Here is a 21122-nt window from a genome sequence, read left to right on the forward strand (position 1 = left end):
TACTCAGTTCACATGCAGTGCAATATTGTTTTCTGGAGTAGAATTCAGTGAATCATCACGTACATACGACTCTCGGTGCTCATCACAAGAAGCCTGCACCCTTTGTGAAAATTCTAATGAGAAAGGAGAAGGCAGTGAGGATGGTGGCGGGGACCCTGCCTGCCCTGGGAGCGGTATTTCCTACAGGGTCTGTCTCCCATCAGGAGTTACAGATCATCGCGACCAAGGTCATTTCAGAAAGCGACCGATCGCCTCCTGGTTTTGGTACATGCAAGGCTGCATGATGCAACCCAACGGGGACTTGGGGCGGCCTTCCTCTTATCCTGGCGTCTGCACTGTTTTCTGCAGGTCACTCACAGCTGAAGCAGATGGACAGCATGTTCTGGGAGCAGCAATAGAGCCCCTGCTCTGAGGTATGGTTGCGTCCCTGTGACCTTGGTCACAATCGAAGTAGAGCCTTCCTGGGAGCTCAGGAATGGCCTTAAAGCTGAAAATCTCCTTTACTTTACCAGCGTGGGGCCCGATTTCCTGAGAGCGTGTGTGCCTGTGTGTGAGCGCCTTGTGGGGCTGCAGCGTGGCCTCCTCCAGTTCTTAGACCCCGCCCCAGCTTCCTTCTGTTTAGACCAAATCCTCCGAGGCTGGGAGGAGCCCCCGAGCCACCCAATCCTGGGTGTTCCCCACCCCCCCACCCCCGTGGGATGCCAGTAGCCCAGGTGTGACTCCCACAGGCTGCAGGCGAGCCGTCACTCACTTTGATTCAGATCTGTGTGACATGAGCCAGGGATGGGGCTTGTCTCAGAGGGCCACTGGCATGCGTGCCGCCTCCCGTGCAGAGCATCCTGGGCATTTGTACACTGGGCGTGTGGCCAGGGCCTGAATGATGGTGCTAACAGTTCACACGGCCTCAGACGGGGCTGAGAGGGCTGCCTCTCCCTGGCGTCCCTCTTAGTGTAGCTTTCGTAGCTATTTTAACGTTTTCTTCCCATAGTTGACCACTTGGTTTTCCCTTTCTGCAAAGGACCCACAGCTCACTTTCTTTCCTTGCATCGGTTCCCGAGCACTCTTTGTATATGAGGGATTAATCCTTTCGTCACGTGTGTTCACATGTTGTCCCCCCTTTTCCAGGGAACTTCACGCAGACCCTAGAGGGAAGGTGTATCCAGCCTGGGAACCACCTCTTTATTCTGAGGAGGGGCACAGCCTCACACCCAGCACTGTGCTTGGCCAGCTGGCCGTCTCTCCAGCCCCTGGGCTCCTGCCTTCCAGGCTTGTTGGATTTCTTGTTGAGGATGGCACTGGCTGGCCCCCAACAGCTCTTGCTTGCACGTCTGACTTGCTCAGCTCGCCGGGCATCCCAGGCTGGCTGGTGGGGTGGGGCCCAGGATTGGCCTGTGTGTGTGCTCAGGGGGTAGACAGTCTGGGGTGGGTGCCGGTGTCCCTGGAGGCTGATGGAGGCCCTGTGCTTGGTGATTGTGCAGCTGTATTCCTATGGCCTCCTGCACTGACCATGGAAGTAGCTACTTTGGGTTTGCCCAGGGAGACTGTTGCTTTTGTGTTAGCGTGGAAGGGGCAGTGAGCCCTGCTGGAGGCCAGCAGAGGTGTGAGGGACTGAGCTGGGGTGTCTCTGGGGGTGTCCAAGGCAGCAGAGAGCAGCTGGCCGACCCCCTGGGCCATCAGGTCAGACCTGACCCCTGCTCCTTTCCTCAGCCCCTTGTCCACATTCTGCAGGAGACTCTGCCTCGTGGCACCTCACAGGACTGTCAGGACCCCTCCCAGCGCTTGCTCAGGTGGCATGAGATTTGTAAAAATGAACTTTACTAAGAAACTCAGAAGGAAGGCAACAGGGCCGCCAGGCGGGGAGCGAGGGTTCAGCAGAGGCCAGGGCGGGGTGGGCAGCTGCGGGCTGAGGCGGGACCCGTGGGAAGCTCCTTCTGCTGGGTGCTCCCTTGTCCCACAGCCCCGAGCAGTCCTGCGGCCTCTGCCCAGCCATGCTTCTCTGTCCTGGCCTTCTGCAGGGACGGAGCTGCCAGTGGATGGCAGGAAGGCGGGGCAGGGGGCCCGGGGCTGGGCACAGGGCTGGGGGGACTTGGAGCTGGTGCCAGTGAGGTGGACTGAGTCTGGGCGCCGAGGTCTTGCCCTGGACTTGGACTCTGAGTCGCGGGGTTGGCTCTGGGCCAGGCCATGGGCTTCCCTCTCCCTGTGCTTTGGGGGGAGCTGCTCAGGGAGATGAGGAGTGGTCCTGACCCTAGGACAGGGAGGATCCCGGGGGTCAGTGCCCAGGCCCAGCTCAGGTCACAATGGCAGGGACAGATACTCTTCTGAGGCTTGTTGCCAACTGGGGGGGGGTAGGGGCTGTGATTGGCAGGTTCCATCAGTGCCTTGGAGCTGAGCCAGAAGCTTCTGGATGCCTGTGTGCTGGGCGTCTGGCTCTGGCCCCTCTGGGGCTTTGTCTGCTTTCCTCCTCCCACTCAGGGCCAGCAGATTGCCCTCAGCCGGGGGGGGGGGGGCAGAAAGCAAGGCCTCGTCACCGTGTCTCTGGGCCTACTGTGCCGGCCGCACGATGTTGGCGTAGTCTTGGGCGGCCTGTGGCTTCTCCTGCAGGACGGTGGCGAGTACCCACTTCACCTGGGGGGAGGGCACATGTGAGGACAGCTCTGCCGGGACCTCTCCCTCCCTCTGTGCTGCCCCCACCCCCGGCACAGGGGCTCTGCATGCCCACCTTGAAGAGGGTGCTGGTGGCGCCGTAGCTCACGCTGAGCAGGAAGAGGGTGATGAAGATGAGCAGGCTGGCCCACAGCTCGTCCAGCTCCTCACTCTCAGTGGCATCCGCGCACAGCTCCTGGAGCTCTAGCTCTGCGGGCACCGGCCAGTCAGCCCTCCCCGGTCCAGCCGCTTCATGTGCTGGTGGGGGGAAGGCAGACCCGCCCCCCCTCCCCGAGGGGACACAAGAATGATGCCCTGGCCTCGGCAGCCCTGCTGGCGGCTGGAGTGGCAGGCCACCTGGTCCAGCCCGTTTTGAGGTGCAGCTGCCCCCAGAGGGTTGGGGTCCGAGGCCCTGCGAGGTGGCCGGTGGCTGTGGGAGTGCCCTGCCCTCTCTCACCCACCCCCCGCCCTCTGGGATGGCTCTGCTGTCTGCTGCATGGCCTGGGGCCACCGGCCTGGCCACCCCAGCCCTGTACCCACTTCCTTTATACTCCTGCCAGCCTGAGGATGTGTGTGAACTGTCCTGGGATTGCCGCCCTGCCAGGAGCCCTGAGGAGCCTGAGCTCAGGAGCCCAGCTCAGAGGACCTGGAATAACCCCAGGAAGCAGTGGACTGGGTGCTCTGAGGGGCTGGGTCGGCCGTGTGGACCTGCTGAGGCCTGACAGTGCCCAGAGCTGCCACCTGGCTACACACCGGGCTCATGGCCATCCCCAGCCTCCTGGCCCTCCTGGCCTTGCACAGGTGGGCTTCCACTCTGCAGGGTGACAGTGGGCCACGTGCATCACCCCAGGGCTCCCGCGGGGAATGCGGGAGCTGGTGTTTCCAGGCTTGTCTTCAGAAGGTGAGCCGTGTGTGTGTGTGTGGGGGGGCATGCCTGGTTTGGGGGTCTAGGGCTAGCAGAGACCTGTACGCAGGCTTGGCGCTTGGGTGGGGGAGGGCTCAGGCCCTGGGATGGGGCCAGCGCCTGTTCTGGGTCCAGTGGGAGAAGAGGACAGAGCCCACGCTCTAGGCGTGTGCATGCGTGTGTGTGTGTGTCCTGGAGTGTCAGTGTGTGCGTTCTTTCATCCTTGGGGTGCAGCCTACAGGGGGTGTCTGGACTAGGGAGGCCAGGGACACAGAGGAGGCTCCCGGGTGGGGGGCGGGAGGCCTCTCCATGTCCATCTTGGATGCAGTGGTCCAGGTGGGACAGGTAGGTAGGAGCCACGTGTGTCCCTGTAGGGTGCGTCTGCCCTATGGTGCTTGGTGGTGGTGGGTGATTGTTGGAGCCACTTTGCTACTTGGTGTGCCTTGAAGGACGGCTGAGGTGTGTGTGACCTCGTGTGAGGCTCATGGGAACTTTTGTGCAAGGGCTGGGGGCTTCCCTGGGATCAGTTCAGGGTGGAGTGAGGCTGAGCAGCAAGACAGGGCACTGGGTGCTGATCCCTCCTGGCGTGGCCGTGTAGGCAGGGGGGCGATTAGAAGGGCCATGTGGGAGTAGGTGTGCAGTGGCCCCAGTGTGGGGTCGGGGGCCTGTCTGACCCGTGTGTACGAGGGAGGTGACGCTGAGGGCCTGCCGGGGTGGGGCTGTCTGGGTTTCTGTGTTCAGGCACCCGTGTGGGGGTCTGACTTGGCTGATTTCTCCTCTCAGAGGGCCTGCGTGCGTGTGTGCACCTGGACCTGGTGATAGGTCTATGTCCGGAGCGGCTGACAGGAGACTTGGTGAGGGTGGAGGCTGAGACTTCGGGGGCTTTCAGGAGAGGGAGGGGCCCCGGGCTGGCTGGGGTGTCTGTGGTCCCTCCCCTGGGACCCCTCTGAGTGGGCGTACTCCATAGAGGGGTGGCAGGGAGGGCCTCCCACATGGATGGCTATGGTGGACAGAGCCATAGCCACACCTCCGCCCTGCCTTGTCCCCTCCTGTCCCCTCTCCTGGGGGTCCCTTCTGTGCCAAGACATCCCTGCTCTGCAACCCTGCCCACCCCCAAGAATGGGTGTGCCCAGGGCTCCAAGCAGACACTGGAGTGTTTATTGACAAGGACAGATGGAGGGTCTTGCCAGCCCCCCTCCCCTGCCCCAGCAGGTGGAGCCCTGGGGGGTGGCGGCGGGAGGAGGGTGGGCATCATTTACCGGGGGTTTTGGACACCCATTTCTGGAGGATCCTAGAGCCGGACAGCGCCTCATGCACCACTTGGCAGGTGAATTTGTTTTTCTGCTCCCAGTCCACCCGGCTAACCTCCAGGCGGCTGAAGATGAAGAAGGCAGGCCTGGAGCCCGAGACCTTGTGGGGCCCCGTGGTGGTGTACTGGTCTGTCTGGATGGGGCTGTCGTTTCGCAGCCATTGCACTGAAATGTCCGCGGGGAAGAAGTTCTGGATCAGGCACGTGAGGGTGACTCTGTCCTTGGTCCCCTGCTCCTCCTCCGGTGGCAGGAACAAGTACACATCCGGGGGGGCACGCTTGCCTGTGGATAGGTGTGGGGTCAGCCCAGGCTCCGGCTCAGGAGGCCCGCCCACCTCCCCTGGGCCCGTGGCTCACCAGGGGCCTTGGCAATGGAGCGCACGATGTCCTTGGGCAGGTGCGGGTGGGTCACCCTGCAATAGTAGGTCTCGCCCTCGATCCAGTCATTGGTGTTCACTGGCAGGGTAGACGTGACTGTGATCGTCCCATTGAAGTGATCCTTCTTGTTCAAAGGGCCCGGGTTCACGGGTTCTTTGCTCTCCCGGTACCAGGTCAGGTTCATGCCTTCCATGGTGGCCAGGTCCACTACCAGGCAGGTGATCTTGGGCGCCTTGTGGACATACAGGTCAAGGGGGCTGGGTGGGCTCAGGTAGCTGCTCACGCCTCGGGGGTCGGACTCTGCAGTGTGTGAGAGGCTGCATGAGGGCGTGCCTTGGCCCTCATCTCTGAGCCTCGCGCATCTGGGTTTCTGGGGGACAGGGGGGCCATACCTGAGCACTTGCGAGCCTCATCTTTAAAGGTAAAGCCTTGATAGGTGACCTGGCAGGTGTAGGTTTTTTGGGATACCCACTCGCCCTGGGTGATGTTGAGCTCGCTGTGGGTAGAGGTCACGTTGCCCTCCTTTGTGCCGGGTGCAGTGTATGGGAATATGTTTGTAGCCTTTTGCCCATCCACCAGCCAGATGACCTCCATGTCACCTGGGACGTAGCCAGAGATGAGGCACAGGAGCTGGATGGTGGTGTGGGTATCACCGACGGGGTTGCAGGAGGAGTGGAAGAGCTTCACGGTAGGCGGAATGAAGTTTAAGGCACATGCTAGAAGTAGAGGCAGCCATGTGGCAGTGGTGTCTCTGAGCCCACGGGACTCATGTGTCAGCCCCAGCCCCACATGTGCTGGGCGTTACCAGCCATGGCGGCATTCGGGCCCGCCCACCACCCCTCTCCTACCACTCCCGCCCAGCCTGTCCCTTCTCCCTCCAGTGTCATGTGGGCCAGCCCAACCCTGGCTTACCACTGAAGGTCTTGTTGATGGCGGTGGACTCAGCGTGAGCCACGCTGCAGGTGAACCTCTGTTTGGCCCACTCGCCCGAGGCGGTCACCTGGCTGACGATGCTGTGGAGGCCGTAGGTCTCGTGGAAGGTGGTGGGGAAGGTCGTGACATTCTTATTTAGAGACCCCGTGTCCCAGGTCACAGTTGTCGACATGGGGAGATAGCCGGTGACCAGACAGCCCAGTGTAACAGAGGTACTGGCGATGTTGTCTTTACAGCAGGAGGCCAAGGGGAACACAGACAGGTCCTGGCTGGTGGCTGTGGGGACAGGGCCAGTGTCAGTGCCTGCCTTGGGACTGTCACCCCATCATATGCCAGGCCCGCTGTTGACCTGGGGTATCCTGCTCCTGGCCCCCTGGGGGGGCGTCTGAGAAGGAAAAGCATGGGGGCAGAGATGGAGGGTCACTGGGACCCCTTCTCCAGCCTTGGGGGATAGATGCTTGTTTTGGACTCTTTCCTTATTCCCTGATTCTGCTTGGAACACTTTCTGATGAACCGCTTGTCAGAAGTAGTTGCTGCCCTTACCTTTGGCCAGGACTCCTCCTCTCCTGACCAGACAGCCCTCTCTGGTTCTCTACTGTCCCTGCAGAGCTTCCAGGAGGCCTGACAATGGGCCCCATTCATAGAAGAGGAGACCCCGTCAGAGCCCAGGTCAATCTTCCCCCAGTTGATGACTTGGGTTTGCACACCTGCCTGTGCTCCCTTGGCCTAGGAGCCCAGACCCCAGGTCATGTTGCTCCTGCCTCTCAGCTCCACTCTGCCCGGCCAGTCCAGTGAGACCAGTCCCATGGCCTTGTGTCAGGACAGAGGATGCCAGGGACACAAACCAGCTCCACACACAGCCTCACCAGCTCTGCCTAATCAGATTACCTAAGTTCAAGGAGGCCACCTTGGCCTAGCCTGGCCCAGGTCAGCCTAGGATAACCCATTTCAAGCAGCCGACTCATCTGATCAGTCTACAAGTTCAACCAAGTTCATCCAGCTCAGCTTAACTTAGCGTGCCAGCCAGGCTTGTTCCACTTGGTCAGTTCCATTCACATTATTCCCATGGGCCCCTGCCACTGGGCCTAGGAACACCCTACATGACTCAGGGCCAGGCCAAACCAACTAGCGAAATAAATTTAGTCTTACTCAGCTCAGCCCGGTTCAGCCCAGCTCAGCCCAGTTCAACCTAGTTAAGCCAAGTGCAGCTCAGCTCAGCCCTGTCCAGCTCAGCCTAGTTCAGTCCAGCTCAGCCTAGTTAAGCTCATCCCAGATCAGCCCATTTCAACCCAGTTCAGTCCAACCCAGTTCAGCCTAGTCCAGTCCAGCTCAGCCTACTTAAGCTTGTCCCAGCTCAGCCAATTTCAGCCCATCTCAGCTCAGTTCAGCCCAGCTCAGCCCAGTTCTGCCCAGCACAGCCCAGTTCTCCCCAGCACAGATCATCCCAGCTTAGCTCAGGCTGGTTCAGATCAGCTCAGCCCAGCTCAACTCAGCCCAGTTCAGCTCATCCCAGCTCAGTTCAGCACTGCTCAGCTCAGTTCAGTCCAACTCAGCCTAGTTAGGGTCATCTCAGCTCAGCCAATTTCAGCCCAGTTCAGCCTGGTTCAGCCCAGCTCAGCTCAGCCCAGCTCAGGAGAGCTCAGGCCAGTTCAACCCAGTTCAGCCCAGCTCAGCCCAGTTCAGCCCCATTCAGCTCAGCTTAACTCAGTCCAGCCCAGTTCAATTCGACTCAGCTCAGCCCAGTCCAGCCCAGCTTAGCTCAGGCTGGTTCAGATAAGCTCAGACCAGCTCAACTCAGCCCAGTTCAGCACTTCTCATCTCAGTTCAGCCCAGCTCAGCCTAATTAGGCTCATCCCAGCTCAGCCAATTTCAGCCCAGTTCAGCCTGGTTCAGCCTGGTTCAGCCCAGCCCAGCTCAGCTCAGCCCAGCTCATCCAGCTCAGGAGAGCTCAGGCCAGTTCAACCCAGTTCAGATCAGTTCAGCCCAGCTCAGCCTGTTTCAGCCCCATTCAGCTCAGCTTAGCCCAGCTCAGCCCAGTTCAGCCCAGTTCAGCCCAGCTTAGCTCAGGCTGGTTCAGGTCAGCTCAGGCCAGCTCAACTCAGCCCAGTTCAGCTTAGCCCAGCCCAGTTCACTTCTCAGCTCAGTTCAGTCCAGCTCAGCCTAGTTAGGCTCATCCCAGCTCAGCCAATTTCAGCCCAGTTCAGCTTGGTTCAGCCTAGCCCTGCTCAGCTCAACCCAGCTCAGGAGAGCTCAGGCCAGTTCAGTCCAGCTCAGCTCAGATCAGCCCAGTTCACCCCAGCTCAGATCAGCCAAGTTCAGCCCAGTTCACCACAGCTCAGCTCAGCCCAGCTCAGGCCAGCTCAGCCCAGCTTAGCTCAGGCTGGTTCAGATCAGCTCAGCTCAGCTCAACTCAGCCCAGTTCAGCTCAGCCCAGCCCAGTTCAGCACTGCTCAGCTCAGTTCAGTCCAGCTCAGCCTAGTTAGGCTCATCCCAGCTCAGCCAATTTCAGCCCAGTTCAGCCTGGTTCAGCCTGATTCAGCTCAGCTCAGCTCAACTCAGCCCAGTTCAGCTCAGCCCAGCCCAGTTCAGCACTGCTCAGCTCAGTTCAGTCCAGCTCAGCCTAGTTAGGCTCATCCCAGCTCAGCCAATTTCAGCCCAGTTCAGCCTGGTTCAGCCTGATTCAGCCCAGCCCAGCTCAGCTCAGCCCAGCTCAGGAGAGCTCAGGCCAGTTCAACTCAGTTCAGCCCAGTTTAGCCCAGCTCAGCCCAATTCAGCCCAGTTCAGCCCAGTCCAGTCCAGCCCAGCTCAGCCCAGTTCATTTCAGCCCAGCTCAGTGCAATTCAGCTCAGCTCAGCCCAGCACAGCCCAATTCTGTCCAGCTTAGCTCAGGCTGGTTCAGATCAGCTCAGCCCAGCTCAACTCAGCCCAGTTCAGCTGAGCCCAGCCCAGTTCAGCACTGCTCAGCTCAGTTCAGTCCAGCTCAGCCTACTTAGGCTCATCCCAGTTCAGCCAATTTCAGCCCAGTTCAGCCTGGTTCAGCCCAGCTCAGCCCAGCCCAGCTTTGCCCAGTTCAGCCCAGCTCAGCCCCGTTCTGGCCATTTCAGCCCAGTCCAGTCCAGTTCAGCCCAGCTCAGCTCAGCCCAGTTCAGTCCAGCTCAGTGCAGTTCAGTAGAGTTCAGTGCAGCCCAGATTAGGCCAGTTCTTCCCAGCTTAGCTCAGCTCAGCTCAGTTCAGCCCAGCTCAGCTCAGCCCAGCTCAGTCCATTTCAGCCCAGCCCAGCCCAGCTCAGGTCAGCCTAGCCCATTTAGCCAAGTGCAGTACAGCTCAGCTCAGCCCAGTTCAGGGCAGCTCAGCCCAAGCCAGCCCAGCCCAGTCCAGTCCAGTTCAGCTCAACTCAGCCCAGCTCAGCCTAGTTCCTTCCAGCTGAGCCCAGATCAGTCCACTTCAGCCCAGCTCAGTCCAGTTGCTCAGCTCAGCCCAGTACAGCCCAGTTCAGCTTAGCCCAGTTCAGCCCAGTTTATCTCAGTACAGCCTAGCCCAGCTCAGCCCAGTTCAGCTCAGTTCAGCCCTGCTCAGCCCAGCTCAGCTCATCCCAGTTCAGCCCAGATCAGCCCAGCCCAGCCGAGTTCAGCTCAGCTCAGCCCTGCTCAGTCCAGCTCAGCTCAGGCAAGCCCAGCCCTGGTCAGTGCAGCCCAGTGGAACCTAGCCCTGTCCAGGTCAGACAGGCTTAGCTCATTTAGGCACAGGTAGCCCATCTGTTTTCCAGCCTAAATGTTGCTGGTCTGGTCAGGTTGCCCAGGTTTTCCCAACTCAGCTCAACAATGCTGCGTGCAGTGCAGCTCAGGTTAGCCTAGTTCAGCTATTTGAGCCAAGGTGAGTCAACCCAGGACAGTCCTGCCAGGCTGCCTCAGATCTGCTCAGTTGGACCTGCTTGCCCAAGCCCTTTCCATCCACATCAGCCCAGCCCAGGACAGTCCTCACTGAAGAGAGCATTTCACCTGACCCAAGTCTCCCTGACTCCCTGAGCCACTCAGCTTGGCTCAGATCATCTTGGCTCAGGATAGCCCAGCACCGCCACAAGTACCCAGATTGGTCAAGCCTGTCCTATGCTCTGTCCACCATGCTCACCCCAGCTTAGCTCACCCCAGCTTTCCCCATCCACCCTGGTTCTGTAAAGTCAGCCCAGCCTGGCCCATCTCAGTCCACTCACACAGTGGAGCCCAGAGAGACCAGCCTGGTCCAGCTGAGCCTGGAGTAGTTTGACCTCTTTCACTTAACTCCTTCCCCTCAAGCTGTATAGGGCAGACCCAGGCAACCTGGCCCACCTTATTCAGGCTGGCTCAGGCAACCCAGCTCACACACCTGAGGATGTGGGCCAGTCCAGCCTGCCGCCTAGTCCACCATAGGGACAGCTCCCTGGTGCTTCCCCCCGACCTTGGGCTGGTGGTAATTGCCCTGCTGGTTGCAGGCAGCTCCATGCTCAGGCCCTCTGTCCATGCCCTCTGCATGGTCCTGGACCTTCTCAGCCTTGGGCTCTGCCCTAGTCCTGTCGTGTCTTTGATTCTTGGCCCCTAGTCTTCTCCAGATCAGCTTTGGGCAGAGTCTTGCTCCCGTGTGTCCATGTGCAGGGAAGAGACATCTGGGAGATGAGCAGTGACCAGGAAGCTCTGTTCCTCCTGGCTGCGTAGTGGACTGCAGCTTGTGCCAGCTCGAGTGGCTGGGATACCTGAGGTGCCTGGTGCTCCAAGAGGGGGCCTGGCCTGGCTGTCTGCAGCTCCCTGGATAGGCTCCTGGACAGATGAGGTGAATCATTAGTACAATGGCTGTTATTTTTGTGTCCAGATAATAGGGCCTGGGGGGAGGGGAGCTCTGCCTCAGTGCCCTGGCTAAAAATGGGGTGGGAACCCCCAGGGCCTCAGCAGCCCTGGAAATTCCCTTTCTTTATGTTCTTGGGAAGTCTGCAGCAATGGTGGGGTTTCAGGTGAGACTCCTGTGCCATGGGTGAAGTGGGCTCCTCTCTGAGGCCCCTGCTGCCCAGCTCATGGCCTCTCCCTTGATAGCATGGCTGACTCTGTGCACTGCAATACCGTGGTGGCCACTGGGATGCCCCAGGAAGGGAGGAGGCCCCGGGCACCACCACCACTGCCTTGAGGCAGCCCTGTGAGGAAGGGGGAGGGCTGTTATGTGCATGTTATGTGCCTGAGACATGGATGCAGGGCTTCCCGGTGGCATGCCACCCTTGTTCCTGTGTCCCACTGCCTGGAGGAGCAGGTTGGTGGCTGGCCCCGTGGGAGGGGCTGTGCGTGTGAGTGTGCAGGGCCAGAGTCCTCAGTGGCCAGGAACCTCACCCATTGCCCACACACTTGTTCCCATACTAGCATCTCAGAGCTGGGCCTCTTACTGGGGCTTCAGCTGGGTGGTGTGGCCAGTGAGGGCTTGCAGGGACCTTGGGGGGTCTGGGCCTGGCTGTGAAGTTGGCCCATGTGTCTGCAAGTCCTCTGTACCTGCTGGAGACTGGGGTGGACTGTGCCGTGGATCTGTTTTCTGGTTGCCCAGCACGGGGTGAAGACCGTGGAGTGGCTTTCTGGAGGTGCCCTGGCATTGGGTTCTGGGCTGTCGGGGCAGCTGTCCAGTGAGGACATGCCACCGATGTGTATGGAGCTGTGATGGGCTGGGTCTAGGCCTCACCTTCACCCAGTGCAGACCTGAGTGCCCCCCAGAAAGCCCCGTAGGCCTGAAAGCACATGCCACCCCAGCTCATCCATGTGAGTGCTGGGAGATGTTGTGCAGAGTTTTGGAGAGCGAGGCCTCAGGATCCCATCATTTGCACCCAGGATACCAGGGCCAACATTCCCATGCTGGGAGGCTGTGTGGAGGTGGTCTCTGGCTGGTCTGGTGCCCTTGGGGGAACATTCTGGCTCACCTAGGAGACCGAAAAAGGCCATTGCCCACTGGGGCTGGGTGGCATGGGGTGGAGCCAGGCCCTGGAAGGCCTGGATGTGATGCCTGGAGGAGGCAGGGCCCAGCCCGGCCCCTCTGCCCTTCAGGGCTGTCTGTCACAGTCTGTTCTGCTTGCCCTTGTCCCTGGGGACAGGTGCTGTGTGGGAGGCAGAGGGGTAGCACCCAGTTCCCTGGAAGGATGCATGATTCTGAGAGAAACCATAGGGCTGAGAGCCCCACCTGGGAGCCTGTTGCCCCTGAGGGCCCAGGTCAGGTGGTGCCAGGCCCAGCAGGTGCACATAGGTAATCATGCTGGGCTAAGGCTCCACTGATAGCCCTGGCTCACCCTGGTGTCCCCCTGCTCATTCTGCCCAGGCTGTGGGGCAGGGGCTTCAGTGCCCAGCTGGTCTCCGGGCTCTATGCTGACATCCCAGGATGTGCCATGCTGCTGGTGGGCCCCGTCTCCAGCCTGGGCCACCCATGGGGAAGAGAATGACTCTCCTCTCCTCCCCGTTCCCAGTAGGCAGCTGAGCTCTGAGCTCCTAGGTCTGTGCTGTCCCGCTCCACTCCTCTCTGGGGCTGTGGCCCTGCCTTGGTTCCAGGCACCACCCTTGCCTCTGCCCCCTCCTGTCAAGGGGCAGGCCTGGCAGCTGCAGGCAGCAGGCATGGGGCACTCAGGTCCAGGCTGCTCTGCTCTGGCCTTCACAGGTGTCCTGCCTGCAGAGTCCCCTCCCTCCCCACAATGTTGCTCCTGGACAACAGTGACCTGGGACAGACAGTAAACGGGCTGCTTCTCAGCTGTGCATGTGTGTGTGTGTGTGTGTGTGTGTGGCCAATGCCCCTGTGGGTGTGTATAGGTGTCTCCATGTGCCTGTGTGTGGGTGGAAGCCCTTATCTGGGTGTGTCTACGTGTGTGTGTGTGTATGGCCCATGTCTGCCTGTGTATCTCCATGTGCATGTGTGTGCATGGGGCCCGTGTTTGCATGTGTGTCTCCATGTTCTTGTATGTGAGCTCATGACTGTATGTGTGTGTATGTGTGTCTCCATGTGCATCTGTTTGTTGGGGGGTCTGTGCCTCTGTGTGTGTCCCAATGTCTCCATATGCATGTGGATGAGTGGGGCCTGGGTCTCTGTGTGTGTGCATGTGTATCTCCATGTATTGCATGTGGGCACGCATGTGCACGTGCATCTCCATGTTGGGGGTCTGTGCCTCTGTGTGTCCCAGGGTGTCTCTATGTGTGTGTGTGTGTGTGTGTGTGTGTAGGCTGTGTCTGCATTATCCCCCTATGTGTGTGTATGTGGAGACCAGTGTCTGTGTGTGTGCATGTGTATCTCGATGTGCATGTGTGTGCATGGAGTCCTGTGTGTGTGTATATGTGTGCATATGATTTCCGTGTGTGTGGGTGTGTTTGCATGGGGGTCGGTGTCTGAATGTGTTTGTTTATTTTATTTTATTTATTTTTTAACACTTTATTCTCTTTATTTTTTAATTTTTAATTTAATTTTATTTTTATTTTTTATAATAAATTTATTTTTTATTGGTGTTCAATTTGCCAACATACAGAATAACACCCAATGCTCATCCCGTCAAGTGCCCCCCTCAGTGCCCGTCACCCAGTCATCCCCACCCCCCGCCCTCCTCCCCTTCCACCACCCCTAGTTCGTTTCCCAGCGTTAGGAGTCTTCATGTTCTGTCTCCCTTTCTGATATTTCCCACACATTTCTTCTCCTTTCCCCTTTATTCCCTTTTGTTATTTTTTATATTCCCCAAATGAATGGGACCATATAATGATTGTCCTTCTCCGACTGACTGATTTCACTCAGCATAAAACCCTCCAGGTCCATCCACGTTGAAGCAAATGGTCCGCACAGTTTTCCAGAGTGGCTGCACCAGTTCACATTCCCACCAACAGTGCAGAGGGTTCCCCTTTCTACACATCCTCTCCAACAGTTGTTGTTTCCTGCCTTGTTAATTTTCCCCATTCTCACTGGTGTGAGGTGGTATCTCATTATGGTTTTGATTTGTATTTCCCTGATGGCAAGTGATGCAGAGCATTTTCTCATGTGCGTGTTGGCCATGTCTATGTCTTCCTCTGTGAGATTTCTGTTCAAGTCTTTTGCTCATTTCATGACTAGATTGTTTGTTTCTTTGGTGTTGAGTTTAATAAGTTCTTTATAGATCTTGGAAACTAGCCCTTTATCTGATATGTCATTTGCAAATATCTTCTCCCATTCTGTAGGTTGTCTTTGAGTTTTGTTGACTGTATCCTTTGCTGTGCAAAAGCTTCTTATCTTGATGAAGTCCCAATAGTTCAATTTTGCTTTTGTTTATTTTGCCTTCATGGATGTATCTTGCAAGATGTTACTGTGGCTGAGTTCAAAAAGAGTGTTGCCTGTATTTTCCTCTAAGATTTTGATGGAATCTTGTCTCTCATTTAGATCTTTCATCCATTTTGAGTTTATCTTTGTGTATGGTGAAAGAGAGTGGTCTAGTTTCATTCCTCTGCATGTGAATGTCGAATTTCCCAGCACCATTTATTGAAGAGACTGTCTTTCTTCCAATGGATAGTCTTTCCTCCTTTATCAAATATTAGTTGACTATAAAGTTCAGAACTCAACGAAATCGAGACCAGAAGAACTGTGGAACAGATCAACAGAACCAGGAGTTGGTTCTTTGAAAGAATTAATAAGATAGATAAACCATTTGCCAGCCTTATTAAAAAGAAGAGAGAGAAGACTCAAATTAATAAAATCATGAATGAGAAAGGAGAGATCACTACCAACACGAAGGAAATACAAACGATTTTAAAAACATATTATGAACAGCTATACACCAATAAATTAGGCAATCTAGAAGAAATGGACGCATTCCTGGAAAGCCAAAAACTACCAAAACTGGAACAGGAAGAAATAGAAAACCTGAACAGGCCAATAACCAGGGAGGAAATTGAAGCAGTCATCAAAAACCTCCCAAGACACAAAAGTCCAGGGCCAGATGGCTTCCCAGAGGAATTCTATCAAACGTTTAAAGAAGAAACCATACCTATTCTACTTAAGCTGTTTGGAAAGATAGAAAGAGATGGAGCACTTCCAAATTCGTTCTATGAGGCCAGCATCACCTTAATTCCAAAACCAGACAAAGACCCCACCAAAAAGGAGAATTACAGACCAATATCCCTGATGAACATGGATGCAAAAATTCTCTACAAGATACTAGGCAATAGGACCCAACAGTACATTAAGAAAATTATTCACCATGACCAAGTAGGATTTATCCCCGGGACACAAGGCTGGTTCAACACTCGTAAAACAATCAATGTGATTCATCATATCAGCAAGAGAAAAACCAAGAACCATATGATCCTCTCATTAGATGCAGAGAAAGCATTTGACAAAATACAGCATCCATTCCTGATCAAAACTCTTCAGAGTGTAGGGATAGAGGGAACATTCCTCAACATCTTAAAAGCCATCTACGAAAAGCCCACAGCAAATATCATTCTCAATGGGGACGCACTAGGAGCCTTTCCCCTAAGATCAGGAACACGACAGGGATTTCCACTCTCACCACTGCTATTCAACATAGTACTGGAAGTCCTAGCCTCAGCAATCAGACAACAAAAAGACATTAAAGGCATTCGAATTGGCAAAGAAGTCAAACTCTCCCTCTTTGCCGATGACATGATACTCTACATAGAAAACCCAAAAGCCTCCACCCCAGGATGCTAGAACTCATACAGCAATTTGGCAGTGTGGCAGGATACAAAATCAATGCCCAGAAGTCAGTGGCATTTCTATACACTAACAATGAGACTGAAGAAAGAAAGTAAGGAGTCAGTCCCATTTACAATTGCACCCAAAAGCATACGATACCTCGGAATAAACCTAACCAAAGAGGTAAAGGATCTATACCCTGAAAACTATAGAACACTTCTGAAAGAAATTGAGGAAGACACAAAGAGATGGAAAAATATTCCATGCTCATGGATTGGCAGAATTAATATTGTGAAAATGTCAATATTACCCAGGGCAATTTACACGTTTAATGCAAACCCTATCAAAATACCATGGACTTTCTTCAGAGAGTTCAAACAAATCATCTTAAGATTTGTGTGGAATCAGAAACGACCCCTAATAGCCAGGGGAATTTTAAAAAAGAAAACCATATCTGGGGACATCACAATGTCAGATTTCAGGTTGTACTACAAAGCTGTGGTCATCAAGACAGTGTGGTACTGGCACAAAAACAGACACATAGATCAATAAGTTCTTTATAGATCTTGGAAACTAGCCCTTTATCTGATACGTCATTTGCAAATAGCTTCTCCCATTCTGTAGGTTGTCTTTCCATTTTGTTGACTGTTTCCTTTGCTGTGCAGAAGCTTTTTATCTTGATGAAGTCCCATTAGTTCATTTTTACTTTTATTTCCCTTCACTTCATAGATGGATCTTGCAAGGGTTGCTGTGAGAATGACCTCTCGTCATTCTTCTCTTGTTTGTGTGATTCTGGGTCTCTATCTCTTACCTCTAATTAATCTCCTCCTGACTCTGTGATAGTGAAACTATCTCTTACTTCTCATCATTCACCTCCTGGTTATGTGATCTGGGTCTCTATCTCCTACTTCTCATCCTTTCCTTCCTCGTTTTGTGACTCTAGGTCTCTCTCCTACCTCTCATCAATGTCCGCCTCATTCTATGACTCTGGGTCTCTATCTCTTACCTCTCAGTTTTCTTTCCTTGCTCTGTGACTCAGTCTCTATCCCTTACCTTATCCTTCTCCTCCTGGTTCTGTGACTCTGCGTCTCTCTCTTACCTCTTATAATTCTTCTTGTTTTCTGACTCTGCAACTCTATCTCTTTTTTTTAAATAATAAATTTATTTTTTATTGGTGTTCAATTTACCAACATAGAGAATAACACCCAGTGCTCATCCCGTCAAGTGCCCCCCTAAGTGCTATCTCTTATATCTCATTATTCTCCACCTGATTCTTGACCCTGGGTGTCCATCTCTTACCTGTCATTCTTCTCTTCCTGGATCTGTGACTGGGTCTCTATCTTATCTCTTATCATTATTCTCCTTGTTCTCTGACTTTGCAACTCTATATCTTATATTTCATCATTCTCCACCTGGTTCTTGACCCTGGGTCTCTATCTTTTACCTGTCATTCTTTTCTTCCTGCTTCTGTGACTCTGGGTCTCTACTCCAACTTCTCATCATTCATGTCCTGGTTCTGTTACTCTGGGTCTCTATCCTTTACCTCTCATCATTCTCCTCCTGGATCTGTGACTCTGGGCCTCTATCTTACCTCTTATTAATTTTTGCCTGGTATGGTGACCCTCGGTCTCAATCTCTTACCTCTCATCTTTCTCTTCCTGGCTCTGTGACTCTGGGTCTCTACCTCTTTCTTACCTCTTGACATTCATCTCCCATTTCAGTGTCTATGGGTCTATATCTCTTTCTTCTCATCATTCTCCTCCTGGTTCTGTGACTCTGCATCTCTCTATCTTACCTCTCATCATTCACCCGTAGCTTGTATGATTCTGGGTCTCTATCTTTTACCTCTCATCACTCTCCTCCAGGTTCTGTGACTCTGGGTTTCTACTTCAACCTCTTATCATTCACCTCTTGGTTCTGTGACTCTGGGTCTTTATATATTACTTCTCATCATTCCCCTACTTGTTCTGTTATTCTGGGTCTCTATCTCTTACCTCTCATCATTCATGTCCTGGTTCTGTGAATCTGGGTCTCTGTCCTTTAGTTCTCATATTTCCCATCCTGGTTGTGACTCTTCATCTCTATCTCTTATCTCTCATCATTCACTTCCTTCTTGTGTGACTCTGGGTCTCTACCTCTTACCTCTCATTCTTCTCCTCCTGGTTCTGTGACTCTGCAGCTCCATCTCTTACTTCTCATTATTCACCTTGTGTTGTGTGACTCTGGGTCTCCATCTCTTGCATTCATTTTTCATGTCCAGGTTCTGTGACCTTGATCTGTATATCTTACCTCTCATCATTCCCCTCCTGGTTCTGTGATTGTGGGTCTGTATCTGCAACCTCTCATCATTCACCTGCTTGTTCTGTGACTCTTGGTCCCTATCTCCTACCTCTGATAACTCCCCTTCTGGTCTGTGACTCTTCATCTCTATCTCTCACTTCTCATCATTCTCCTGCTTTTGTGACTCTGTGTCTCCTTTTTTTTAACTCTCATCCTTTTCTTCCTAGGTCTGTGACTTGATTCTCTATCTCCAGCTTCTCATCTATTTTCTATGGTTCTTTTATTTTCTTATGGTTCTTGAGTGTTCCAATACATAGTCTATGCTTGTGTAAATGTCAAATAGTATGTGTGAGTCACTGTGGTCACATGGTAGTTGAGGGGTGTCCAAGTATGAGGACTATATTGGAGGCTTACAATTGGGAGCCCCAGAACCTTTTGGGTGGTAAGTCTCACAGAGTAGGTGTTGTAGCCCCAAGGGTGAGTGTATAGCTTGACTTGTTTTTGGTGTCAGCAAAGAGGACATGGACTCCTCCTGATGTAGGATGTTCAGTTCTTCCTGTGGGTGTAGTGGACAGGATGTAGGATCATTGGTCCAAGGAATGAGACAGGGGCAGGTGCTGGCACACAAAGTAAGAAGGGGCTGGGCAGGCTGTGTGGCGCATTGGCAAAATGGCTTCTCAGGTAGATGTATAGTGTGAAGGGGATGGAGGGTGTGGTGTGAGCCTCAGGATGGTAACCTGGAGCCTCCAGGGTCCCTGAGGACTGGCTCATTCTCCTGGATGTGCTCTCTGTGCCACAGCCATCATGGGGCCCAGGCCAGGAGTCTATGGCAGCCCCTCCTGTTGCCCTGTCCACTGGTGAGACAGACCCTTTTCTGCAGACAATTCCCTCTCAACCATAGGGAGCTGGAAGGGTGTTTCCTTTTTTTAAAGGTATTAAAAATTGCACTGTTGGGGATTTACCCCAAAGATACAGATGCAATGAAATGCTGGGACACCTGCACCCCGATGTTTCTAGCAGCAATGTCCATAATAGCCAAACTGTGGAAGGAGCCTCGGTGTCCACTGAAAGATGAATGGATAAAGAAGATGTGGTTTATGTATACAATAGAATATCCCTCAGCCATTAGAAATGACAAATACCCACCATTTGCTTCAACGTGGATGGAACTGGAGGGTATTATGCTGAGTGAAATAAATCAATCGGAGAAGGACAAACAGTGTATGTTCTCATTCATTTGGGGAATATAAATAATAGTGAAAGGGAATATAAGGGAAAGGAGAAGAAATGTGTGGGAAATATTAGAAGGGGAGACAGAACATAAAGACTCCTAACTCTGGGAAATGAACTAGGGGTGGTGGAAGGGGAGGAGGGCAGGGGGGTGTGAGTGGGTGACGGGCACTGAGGGGGGAACTTGACGGGATGAGCACTGGGTGTTATTCTGTATGTTGTCAAATTGAACACCAATAAAAAATAAATTTATTATAAAAAATAAAGATTACTATCTCTTGAGATAGTACCAACCACACCTCAAGAATCACATTCTTCTTTTTTTATTCGAGTTCAATTTGCCAACATATAGCATATCACCCAGTAGAGCATCACTTTCCAAGTTTTGAATTATTGTTGAAAATTAGGTTTCTAGCTTATCTTACACTTGACTAGGATTCATCATCTGAGATTTTATTTCTGAGATTTTTTTTGTGTATTTTTTTATTGCAGACTCAGAGTCGGGCAGAACAGACAGTGGTTTGGCTCCTGGCCTCTCAGCCTCATGCTGGCCTGGGAAAGCCCAATGCTGCCAATGACCCTGCCTAACTTCCCTGGAGATTTTACTGGGGAAGGCTAGTAGGTGTGGTCCTGCCTCTGCCTCTGAGTCGTGTGTGTCCCCTACAATCCAGGTGCATCTCTCTTGGACCTGAGACCTTCCAGTCACCACAAGGACAGAATCTCAACTCTGGAATCACTGGCCCTGGATCCGTGGCCTAAGTAGACCTGCGTGTGACCAACCCTTCCTGAGTCTTCATTGGCACACTGCCTGCCCCCACTCCTCGTTTACCTGGAAAAAACAGTCACTCTCTCCCCAGGTGAAGTTCACACGACATCCCCTGAGGGTTTCTCTTGACCCAGTGTCCTGATCACTTGACTGGCATCCTCCTTTGCTTACCTTTGCCAATGCTCTCTCCATGGCCTCGCCTGGCCTGGCCTTCATCAGCGATCCCATCTGGTCCTCGTGCCTCAACCCAACCGGCCTGTGTTGGCCTAAATGTGTCCCTCAGATTAAAGTCTTGTGCCCTGACCCAGGACCTCAGAATGTGGCTGCATTTGAGATGGGTTCTTTGAGAGGTAGCAAGGTGAAAGGAGGTCATTAGCCCCATCAACATTGCTGGTCCTCCATATGGACTCCTGTCCTTGTAAGAGCAGGTGTCATGATACAGGCAGCACAGGAGGTCAGCCAGGGAGGACACGGGGAGGGGCCCTGTGAATCCTGCATCTCTCACTGCTGGCTACTAGGACTGTGAAAGCATAAATGCATGTGGTTTAAGCTGCCAGAATGGGGTATTTGTCTAGAAACCTGCACTGACTAATACACACCCAACACATGCCCTTTGCTCTGTCCACAGCCAGGGCGGGCAGCCACTGTGCCTCCAGCCCCAGGCTGGGTCTGCTCCCCACCCGACTTCCATGGCTGGAGGGAGCCAATGCATGGTGTGGCATGGCTGTGGATTTCACCTGCCCATGAACATAGGAAGATTTTCTCCAGTGATTTCTGGAATTTTTAAAGATTTTATTGTCTTTAAGAAAAGAAAGAAACAGTAATAGAAATTAATGAGCTCCAGAAATGTAAAGAGATTAAAACAAGCTAGCCAAGCTACAAGAGTGGCTTTCATTGCATGATCCCTGCACATTCTCTCCCAGGGGGCACAGGGGCTCTGTTTCTCCTCCCCGGCATGGCCATCTGAGGCCAAGTAGGGGCTCCCACCTGGCACTAGCTCCAGGACAGGCAGAGATCCAGGCCTA

The 21122-nt window shown here is 53.9% G+C and overlaps 1 long non-coding RNA gene across 1 annotated transcript; it reads left to right on the forward strand.

Moving 5' to 3' along the window:
* The first annotated feature begins 333 nt into the window (after window positions 1–333).
* On the forward strand, window positions 334–20407 carry LOC119876520. Its single transcript, XR_005363827.1, has 2 exons — window positions 334–413; window positions 20003–20407. It is a non-coding gene; the product is annotated as an uncharacterized LOC119876520 (long non-coding RNA).
* The last annotated feature ends 715 nt before the right edge of the window (window positions 20408–21122 follow it).

Source organism: Canis lupus, chromosome 8 (assembly GCF_011100685.1).
Source record: "Canis lupus familiaris isolate Mischka breed German Shepherd chromosome 8, alternate assembly UU_Cfam_GSD_1.0, whole genome shotgun sequence".
Classification (NCBI taxonomy): Eukaryota; Metazoa; Chordata; class Mammalia; order Carnivora; family Canidae; genus Canis; species Canis lupus.